This window comes from Bombyx mori, chromosome 16, assembly GCF_030269925.1.
Source record: "Bombyx mori chromosome 16, ASM3026992v2".
NCBI classification, from domain to species: Eukaryota; Metazoa; Arthropoda; class Insecta; order Lepidoptera; family Bombycidae; genus Bombyx; species Bombyx mori.
In genome coordinates, this window is record NC_085122.1 from 12,763,715 (window position 1) to 12,775,684 (window position 11,970).

Consider the following 11,970-nt stretch of genomic DNA (forward strand, 5'->3'; position numbering starts at 1 on the left):
CGATTTCCACGGTGAAGGAATAGCATCGTGTTATAAAAGTGAAACCCGCACAATTATAATTTGCGTAATTACTGGTGGTAGGACCTCTTGTGAGTCCGCGCGGGTGGGTACCACCACCCTGCCTATTTCTGCCGTGAAGCAGTAATGCGTTTCAGTTTGAAGGGTGGGGCAGCCGTTGTAACTATACTTGAGACCTTAGAACTTATATCTCAAGATGGGTGGCGCATTTACGTTGTGGATGTCTATGGGCTGCAGTAACCACTTAACACCAGGTGGGCTGTGAGCTCGTCCACCCACCTAAGCAATAAATAAAAAATAAAAAAAAAGAATAGCCGAAATGGACATCAAAACAACTTGTATTATCGGGAGCGTTTGAGAAGTGTAATGTCATTGTGAAATAGCGAAAACGGATATCAGGACGACTATGAGAAATGTTCTTCTAGATCGGATCGGAGACGGTTCTAGAAGCCTTGAAGAGACGACATGATGGTAGATAGTAATTAGTTCCACTCGAATTGAAACGATGGACAGATCACCTGAAGCGAAGCGAAAGAAGTGAATTGCGATAATTGAAGTCTACTTTGAGTGTGATTGAGATTGTAATTGAATGTGTAATTGATTAGATTAAGTTTTAATTTATACTTCGGTGAAATTTTATTCATTCCGAGCCCCAGCGCGTAACAATACTTCGTAAATAAAGTTAATATTCACTGAAGGAAAATCTTTTGTAGCTATTGGCTACTTAGCTTAGCTAAATAGACGAAATCTCATAAAAAAAATCCGCCTACCTACTCGAAAATTTTGTATGCAAACAAGTTCGTGACAACATACATCGATATCAAACAAACAAGTTCTGATTTTTTCCACTTATTCCAATCGTAACCCATAACAATTGATTTACTGAGGAAGTATACAGGCATTTCGCCAACAAAAAAAAGTACTGAGTAATACAGAACAGACGTTTGTTTTAATTTTTTTAACTAGCTAACCCGGCAGACTTCGTAGTGCCTCAATCGATAAATAAAAGACACATCAAGGGGACACATCAAAGGAAAAACAAAATTGTTTGTTTTTATATAATTCCGAGCTTTTTTATATTTTCTCACCTCTTAAACCTTCCCTGAACTTCCACGAATAATTCAAGACCAAAATTAGCCAAATCGGTCAAGCCGTTCTCGAGTTTTAGCGAGACTAACGAACAGCAATTCATTTTTATGTATAGAGATTGCTTAGATGGGTGGATGAGCTCACAGCCCAGCTCTAAGTGTTAAAAAATCCCGCTTCAATATCCAGTTGAACCTGAATTTACTTCGAGTGACGTAGTTTCGCTTCAAATAAAAAATGGGCTAATTAATCATTGATCGTGCATCAATACAATATTTTGAAGTCGTCGTGGCCTAAAGGATAAGACGTCCGGTGCATTCGCATGTAGCGATGCACCGGTGTTCAAATCCCGCAGGCGGGTACCAATTTTTCTAATGAAATACGTACTTAACAAATGTTCACGATTGACTTCCACGGTGAAGGAATAACATCGTGTAATAAAAATCAAACCCGCAAAATTATGATTTGCATAATCACCGGTGGTAGGACCTTTTGTCAGTCCGCACAGGTAGGTACCACCACCCCGCTTATTTCTGCCGTGAAGCAGTAATACGTTTCAGTTTAAAGGCTGGGGTAGCCGTTATAACTATACTGAGACCTTAGAACTTATATCTCAAGGTGGGTGGCGCATTTACATTGTAGATGCCTGTGGTCTTCAGTAACCACTTAACACCAGGTGGGCTGTGAGCTCGTTCACGCGCCTAAGCAATAAAAAAAACAATACAAATATTATATCGTAAGGCACATTTCTCCTTTTTTTTACATCGTCTCCTCGTTACTCTACAGACTTCTTCCAATCATTATTTCATATCTCTAACCCATCCAAATAGTACTCCGTGTTCTTCTCTGTCCTAAGCACGTAATTACGGATCCTTCCGATCCATTAACGGTGCTTTTAGGTACCTCAAGCACCGGTCACTATCCACGCCGAACCCGTCGCTTGGGACGAAGGGCTCCATGAGTAAATTATCTCATAGACAGAGCCCACAGAATTTCTCGTCGGATCTTCTCAGTGGGTCGAGTTTCCGTTCTGGTGGCAGATTCTACGAAGCACTGCTCTTGCTAGGGCCAGTGTTAGCAACATCTTCTGTTTGAGCCCCGAAAGCTCACCAACATGCCAGGGCAACGCTGATATAGGCTATCGAGCCTATCAGCATAGGTGGAGAAAAAGGAAAAAAAAAGAAAAAGTTCTTCTCTGCAAAATAATTGTTCACGAAGATGATTGTCTCTTCATTTGACGGAAATCTGTCGTCCGAACGCAGTTTTTAGATGTGGGAACAAAAAGAAGTAGCTTAGGGATTTAATCTGGTGAGTTAGGCAGACGGTTAAGCAATTCAAGCTATAATTTGCGGACTCTCGGCATGTTAATCGCTTAGGTTTGAGGCGGCGCGATGTCTTGGTGAAACAGGATTTTCTTTCTCTGCGAATATAGCCCATTTTTCGTAATTTCTACCAAATTCAAATTCAAATTCAAAATCATTTATTTCAACTTAGATGTCAGTATGACACACTTGTTGAATGTCAAAATATAAATAACAATGTTAACTCTACCACCGGTTCCAAAAAAAGCCACAGTCCTGAGAAGAACCGGCGAAACAAACTCAGTAATGATGCTAGTAGTACATGCTTCTGTATTGATTTTTCCTTTTCGAAGATAATCGATTAAGATAATCGGTCACGGCATTTCCAAAAAACAGTCACCATCACTATCCCAGCCGAAATAGCAGATTTTACTTTTTTGGGAAACCGGTCCTCTCTTTGCAGTCCAGTGTTTTGAATGTATTTTTGTTTCGGCCATATAATGGTATCCAATTAATCGGTGTCAGAACTCGCATCCGTTCACTTTCTGATGCTACCTTACGAAAGAAAGTATCTTACTTACGAAATAAAGTATCTTACTTACTTTCGTATCAATACTAGTTTTAGGTCGTCGTGAACATCTAAATTCCTCACATACCACGGTTCTGCAATTCTCCAGAAACGGGAATGGATGACCTGGAGAGAGTTAATTTATGTACGGGCCGCGTGAGCGAACACTACACTTGCATAGGTTCCGTAATGACCTATGAAAGTTTTGTATAGTGTTACCTGGTTATGAATAGACAATTTACTTCGCTTGCAGATCATGGGATAAAGTCGACCGAGTAGGAAAGCGGGTCGGTCGCGTACTGATATAATATGGGGACTAAATGACAACTCTCTGTCGAGGGCGACCCCTAAGTACTTGGCCTTCGAAGCCCGCGCTATCGACTGGCCAAAGATTTTTATGACGGGAGTGGAGTTACCGCGTCTAATACGTGACGAGATACTAGCAGTGGAGGGCGACCTGTTTTGAAGAGCATGGCTGTGCTTTTTGTAGATTTGTTGATGTCGATGCGCCACCTCCGAAACCAAATTGGTGGCAGCGATCTGAAGTTCAGTATGGTTGAACAATATCTTCCTACTCGAGTAGTAGATAGACGTATCATCCGTGAAAAAGGCGAACTGGGTCCCCGGCGACCGAGGTATATCGTTACATATGGCTATAGTAACGGGGAGAGAGAGCTTTGCGGGACTCAGACCGAGACTTGTTACGGGAGAGAGCGAGTTCCTCCTACTTGATACCAAAACGAAAGGCACATCAAGAAGTTTCCTATGATGAGCACGTGGCTATCTGGCACTTCCATGGTGTACAGCTTTTAAATAAAACCGTTGCGCCAGACCTTGTCAAACGCCTTCGCGATATCGAAGAAGAGGGCTCCCGTGGGGACGACTCTGCTTCTACTTATTTAGCCCTACTAAGATGTGCTCCATGAGGCGATGCACTTGCTGAGTGCACGAGGGGTTCGCGCGGAATCCGAACTGTTGACATATTAGGATGCCTTTCGAGGTAATGAAGGCGGTTATGTAATAGCCGTTCGTATAATTTGCCTAAGGCGAACAGGAGGCTGGTCGGACGAGGTTATGGTCGAATTTCGACCACGTTCACTGTCGTGTGGGTACCACCGCTTTGCGTATCTCGTAGTATTCTTACAATTATAATGTTGTTAACGCGTTAACTGCCACGTAGGTCACCGGTGCCCTACGCGGCGCACTGAAGTAATTACATATTTATATATATATGTCGTTGCGGCGGCGTCAGGGATGGCTAAGCGGTAGTTTCCGTCATCACTCGTATTCGATTGAACTCAGTTTAGTCAATGAAACTTTCCGAATAATAATTATTGAAACTCAACACACACAACTTTCACAATGACAGGGTAAACCGACAGTTTCGTTCCACATACCGACAGACTGACTGACTGCCTGCCTGCCAGAGACTCACTGACTGAGACGGACGGACCGTCTGATACGGACTGAATGACTGTCTGACACGGAATGCCACGACTCTGTCCACGTACCGCCATTTTATACTGTGGCGCTACGGTGTCTACCCTACATTTTGTGATATTTATCAAAACAACATTTCATCATTTAAAATAATAGTCAAAACAACTTCTTAATATTACTAGAAGTCGTTAACCACGACATATATATAATTATAATAAATAACAAATGAATGGTCACTCAGTGTCGATTGTTATTCTCTTATTATATACCATTCAGGTTTTTACATTTTAATGTGGCGCGGAGTTTCGTCTGGTTCGTGACATCACCTATGTACATATTTATAAACAACTTTACGTTCATCCTTTTTTGATTTCAATTGAATCTTTAGATTGTATTATCGGATGTTTCAAATATTATAATTGTTCGATTGACGATAGCTACACATGCAGGCACATTATATAATACATTACAATTATTCGATATAAATAACAAAAATAAACTCATTAGCCTTTTTGATTAACCAGTTTATCAGTTTAACTTGTATATAGCTTTATATTTTAGTTGCTATCTTAATAATGATAAGACATTTTATTTTCAACAAATCTATTGTTCTACGAAAACATGTTACGGTTGATATGTCTTTATTTGTTCGAGCATCACGCGAAACCACGAAATAGATTTTTATCGGATAGACTGGTAAATGAGCTCACAGCCTAGCCGGCGCTAAGCGGTTATCGGAGCCCAGAGACGTCAGGAACAAATGCCGCCACCCACATTAAGACGTAAAGTCTACAATAACAATTTTCAATTATATGACTTCTGTTGTATATTGTTGCACCGGTAAGAGTAACGCCATCTATCACCGAATAGTCAAACGAATATCGAAGGATCTAGTAGCACCTAAAACGCTCGAGAAGTACAACGCCATCTATTGTCATATAGCGGAAACACAATACTAGAGATGTGTGGAATATTCTTGATAATTCTAGGGATGAGGTATCGACTATAAAAGAGATTGCAGGGATGGCACGCAGTAACGGATCACCTGAAGCGAAACGAAAGAAGTGCATTGTGAATTTTAAAGTGTAGTGAAGTGTTTTAAGTGTTGAATACAATTTTAACTTGTAATTCGGTAGAATTTTATTTATCCCGAACCCCAGCGCGTAATAATAAAGTAACTCAGAAAATGTCGTGAAGATTAGTTCATTTCAAAGCTGAATGGTACGTCAATGAAATCCAGATGAACCTTGTCTTCCCACCGATAGCAACAGAAAAATACTAACGAAGCTTCAACGAACAACGCTAGTAATTTGTGTTTTTTTTTACATCGATCAAAAACGTCTTAACATACGAATTTGCTTTGTAATCAAACGTAATAGTTTATTGAATTATACGCTAGGATAAGTTCGCAAAAAAAATATTGAATGCGTCTTAACGAGCCACTTATTATGCTGCGAAACCTAACACAATTATTGTTACTAGAGGTCCCGCAGTAGTCGAAATTCGACTATAATTAATTGGAATTGTAAGTTTGTACAATATTATGATTGTATTTTATACTTCTATAATCACAAATTTCGCCGAGACTACACTATAAAAAATATTAACAAAGACAATCAATATTTAACATAGACCTATATAGTAGGGACACGACATATTGTTCTATACGTACAATTGCTTATATAAATAGCACCCATTTTGAAGGCACATACATAAACATATATCTATCTCTTTCTTACTCAGCACTTTAACTCGCAGGAAAACAATATAACAGTATTTCAGTGCGTACATAAAATGAAACATGAATATACGTAAATATCTCCGTCTCCGTCTAATGAGGCCGAAAATCCGCCGTGTTTTGCGCGCCAAATGTCATTGTCACGTCAGTTCGGCCGTCTGTTTTGGGTTGTACATTATTTATTGACTATGATATCGATTTAATATGATTGATTATATAAAATTTCATAATTTATCATGCTTAAAACATACAAAAATAATAATTAAAACATATTTTATAGGATCTCAAGAAAGTCGATGTCCTAAAACTATTATCTATATGTATTTAAATTCATTATGGAGCCCTCATCCGAAAAATCCATTTTTCGGTCGGAATCTATTGATCATGACACTAATCATAAATACCACTTTAAAATATGTCATCAAAACATATTTAGACATTCTGTTTAGATATTTCGGGAAAAAGGCTACCGACAAAATCTCTTCGGAACTATTTAAATAAAATAGTTTTATTCCGCAGTGAGTAAAACACTATTGTAAATTTGTTAAATATTTAATAACTAAGTGATTTTAGAGAGGAAGTCACAAGGAATGACGTTTGTAATTAATGAATAAATGTTCTGTAGGTGTTTTTTTTTCACGCGGTCCCTTGATAAGTTTAAAATTTTAATCACTCTCAAGCGAAAGTGATTCAAATGGTGCAGCGCACCTTTCTTGGGGTGCGCTGCGGTAGTATGTTACGGACTTTAGAGTCAGCAAAACAATTAAAATAGATTGTAATAGTCTAAGAAAAACACGTACTCAAAATACGATAACATTTAGCATGCTAGAAATGGGCTGATGTCTTTGAACTACGCCATATCTTTATGTTTTGCGACAAACGACAACTTTATAAAATCAGTGTAGCAACTTTTAAAAATCATCATATCGTTTACTTGGCAAATTCGAAGGACGAACTTGTCTTAGATTTCACCCATCTAAATCATATCATATTTGCACATAACAATATACCTACTTACTTCCCATTAAAGTATAAATTCTACAAATAAATAATACCCAACAATATTTAAAATAAAATGAGCCAAGAACGTTTATCGATAAAACCTGATAACATTGAAATCTTTTGTACAGCACTAAAGCCGCCATGTTTTGTGGCCAGATGACGTCACAGTGGCACGAAATTTTGGTTGACGTTTCATTTCCATAGGTTTCCTACTTCATTGATATTTAATCACAATTTGACAACAGACGTCAAGAACAAAATTTGACAATAAATAGTATGCATGCGTGTGTGCGTCAAATACATGGTATGTAGTGTGTGTAATGTTTTCTTTATTGATTTAATGTATCTTTTATGCATTATTTTAAAAAAAAATATTAGCATTGTGCACTTCTTCTCTATAGTCTCTATAAGTGTGGAAAATTTCATACTCCTCCGTCCGCGCAATTTTCGTAAAAAGGGATACAAAGTTTTTGCTTCACGTATTAATATATAGATTACAGTAACGAATGTACAACACACGTTGTGTGGACAAAGTTCCCGTAATTCAAACGACTTGAGCTATGGACCTAAAATAAAATAAATGTATATTAATACACATATATTATTCAAACTATACATATTCTTTTTTATTTAACTTAATAATATTTCTGCCGTGAAGCAGTAATGCGTTTCGGTTTCGATGGTGGGGCAGTCGTTATAACTATTCTTGGGACCTTAGAACTTATATCTCAAGGTGAGTGGCATTTACTTTGTAGATGCTTATGGTCTCCAGTAACCACTTAACACCAGGTGGCCTGTGAGCGCGTCCACCCATCTAAGCAATAAAAAAAATAAAAATAAAAAAGTTGTGTGATTATTTGAACTGACTTGACTTACCTCATCACGACGCAGAACAAGTGGGACTACAAATTTGATATTTTGGGCAGTCGATGCGTTAATGTTATAGACATCGACATGGGAAGGTTTTTCATATACATACTACATCTGATTGATATTAATTGTGTAGTATAGCGACGCTTTTTCAAAGCTTTACGCCTAAATTTATGGTTTTTTTATTGCTTAGATGGGTGGACGAGCTCATAGCCCACCTGGCGTTAAGTGGTTACTGGAGCCCATAGACATCTTTTTTTTTTTTTTTATTGCTTAGATGGGTGGACGAGCTCACAGCCCACCTGGTGTTAAGTGGTTACTGGAGCCCATAGACATCCAAAACGTAAATGCGCCACCCACCTTGAGATGTTAGTTCTAAGGTCTCAGTATAGTTACAACGGCTGCCCCACCCTTCAAACCGAAACGCATTACTGCTTCATAGCATATAAGTATAATCAACGCGGGTGAAGTCGAAAGCTAGGATTGAATAAAGAAGCTAAATTCGAAAAGGGAGGAATCGAACCCGATCTTGCGGTACAGCGACGGAACTAAGAGATCGACGAATCGGGCAGTCTTCTTCGGCATTGTTAAACAAAAACGTGCGTCATATTTACAATTTCCTAATTCGAGAATCGGACATGATAAGCAAAAGCCACTGGTGTGAAAAATGCAAGACGAATAACACATTAACATATCCCTCACTCCTTTAAACACTACTAGAGGTCCCGCGGTAGTCGAAATTCGACTATAATTAATTGGAATTGTAAGTTTGTACACTATTATGATTGTATTTTATACTTCTATAATCACAAATTTCGCCAAGACTACACTATAAAAAATATTAACAAAGACAAACAATATTTAATCTATTATCAATTTGACAACAGACGTCAAGAACAAAAGTTTGACAATAAATAGTATGCATGCGTGTGTGTGTCAAATACATGGTATGTAGTGTGTGTAATGTTTTCTTTATTGATTTAAAGTAACTTTTATGCATTATTTAAAAAAAATATTAGCATTGTGCACTTCTTCTCTATATCCTCTATAAGTGTGGAAAATTTCATACTCCTCCGTCCGCGCAATTTTCGTAAAAAGGAATACAAAGTTTTTGCTTCACGTAAATGACCCACTTCATGTATTTCCTACTTACCTATTTGCGACCACATTGTTGCGGCTCTTTGCATGTCACTTGTCACTTCACGTCAAAGTGCACAGGGCTGTATTGAGAGAAAGTTTGGTGGCCAAACGTTTGTAGTATAAAAAATTGTTACTGGTTAAGACCTCTTGTGAGTCCGCGCGGGTAGGTACCACCGCCCTGCCTATTTCTGCCGTGAAGGAGTAATGCATTTCGGTTTGAAGGGTGGGGCAGCCGTTGTAACTATTCTGAGATCTTAGAACTTATATCTCAAGGTGGGTGACGCATTTACGTTGTAGATGACCATGGGCTCCAGTAACCACTTAACACCAGGTGGGCTGTGAGCGCGTCCACCCATCTAAGCATTAAAAAAAATAAAAAATATTTTGTTGCGTAATGTGTGTTCAGACGTAAGACAAGAACGGACCGAGATCAATCATCGTATCAAGTACAGACCGAGAATCGAGACCTAAGACCGTGGCACAGTGATCAAAACATTAACCATTAGACCCACGACCTGTATCCAATCTCGTAATCTACACAACGAAATTGAATATCAATAAACTTTTTGAAATGGTGACTTAAGTAACAGTCAAAGTATGGTTTATTACAGCAAGAAATAAAATGAGCACGGTTTTTGTTTACATTTACTGAACTTTTTTATTGCTTCGATGGGTGGAATATCTCACGGCCCACCTGGTGTTAAATGGTTACCGGAGCCCGTGGACATCTACAACGCAAATACCGCCACTCACCCCGCGACATCAGTTGAAAGGTCTCAGTTTGTATACTATAACGGCTGCCTACCTTCAAACCAAACCTAAAACTAACTATCTTCTCTTCTGAGTCTTACGTCTTACGATTTGTTTATTATTTAACCGTCCTAAGAGCCAATCTGACAAGTAACGCTATAGAATTTTCGGCTAAAAAGATGCATGAAGCAGCCTCGGCCACTTGAGAGCTAATATTACTGTTTCTTAAGGCCTGGCTTTAGGCTTAGTGTCATTTACTTATTTTCCTATAGAACTTTCCCCTTATATAGTATTTTTAATTACTGCCCCGCCTATTTTTGCTAATCAACCATTCGATCCGAAGAGCCCTAATTATTATAAAATTGAGCCTTAGGAATATGAGCGACTGCATTCAGTACTCTCTTTCTGCGAGCTTCGCTGACTTTAACCAGAACAGCTTTCCCCTTCGCCACTTATCTTATCGAATCATCTTATTGATTTATATTTTGTTAGATTTCAATAAATATCTCTTACTTTTCTCGGAACTGGGCACCCGCCTGTGTGTACAAATACGTGTACTTTAGTATGGGTTTCGATACAAACAAGACGTGAATAGAGTGGCTGGCTGCAAATAGTTTTTTTTTTTTATGATATTAGCTCCGATATTCGGGAGACGCGGGCACAATTTTAACTACTTTTACGATTTAATCTCGCGTTATCTATTGTTTTTTTTACCGAAATTCTGTGACTTTTAAGCGTATCTTCTGTTCTGTTTTTTGTTTTTTTCTACCTAAGCTAATAACCTTTAGAGTTTATTTCAGCGGAACCTTAACTAGTAGGTGAGCTCACGAGGGTCAAACCTGACGAAGTTGCTAACACGAACCCTAGCAAGAGCCGTGCTTCGCAGAATCTGCCACCGGATCGGAAACGCGACCCACTGAGAAGATCCGGCGAGTAACTCAGTGGACTGTGTTAATTTACTCGTCGTATCTTCGTACCTCAGAAATTCGTGCAACGCGAAACATCTTACAAGGCGTATATTGTATTTCTAGGGGACATTTAATGGTAGGCAGCGGCTTGGCTCAGCCCCTGGCATTGCTGACGTTCATGAGCAACGGTGACCACTTACCATCAGGTCGGCCGTATGCTCGTCTGCCTACAAAGGCAATAAAAAGTAAATAAATAAAAATGCCTTTCAGTATTATCGAGCTTGAAAATGAACTCTCAACCACGTTGTTCTCTCCGCGATTACATTTACCTCTTCATGTAAGGTTTGAGGAAACTACTTTAGTGTTCGAATCTCAGGCGGGTACCAATTTTTCTAATGAAATACGTACTCAACAAATGTTCACGGTTGATTTCCACGGTGAAGGAATAACATCGTGTAATAAAAATCAAACCCGCAAAAATTATAATTTGCGTAATTACTGGTGGTAGGACCTCTTGTGAGTCCGCGCGGGTGGGTACCACCGCCCTGCCTATTTCTGCCGTGAAGCAGTAATGCGTTTCGCTTTGAAGGGTGGGGCAGCCGTTGTAACTTACTTGAGACCTTAGAACTTATATCTCACGGTGGGTGGCGCATTTACGTTGTGGATGTCTATGGGCTTCCAGTAACCACTTAACACCAGGTGGGCTGTGAGCTCGTCCACCCATCTAAGCACTAAAAAAAAAAAAAAAAGTTAATAGTTTAAATAAAAGTTTTATATAGCGGATTTTTATGGTAAACGATCATTTTAATACGCTTTTATTAGCTTCAGACGTATGTATGTAACGGAATCTTTGAACATGATTTTGACCCCCTTCAAAACGTCGGATTAACTCGAAATTTGGCACACTTATTAAGGACCGATGACAATTCAATATTTAAAAAAAATTGAAAAAATTGAAATTCAACTAAAAATTCATAGAAAAACGATCATTTTTTCTAACACTATTTTAAATTCAAATTTATTAAAATTTATTTTCTATTGTTTAGTTGGATTTTCTATAAAAGTGTATTTTTTTATTTTTTTTAAACTATTATTTATTTTACACACAATTGGAATTTTTGCGTCTTTTTCAAACTTGAAACAAAATAT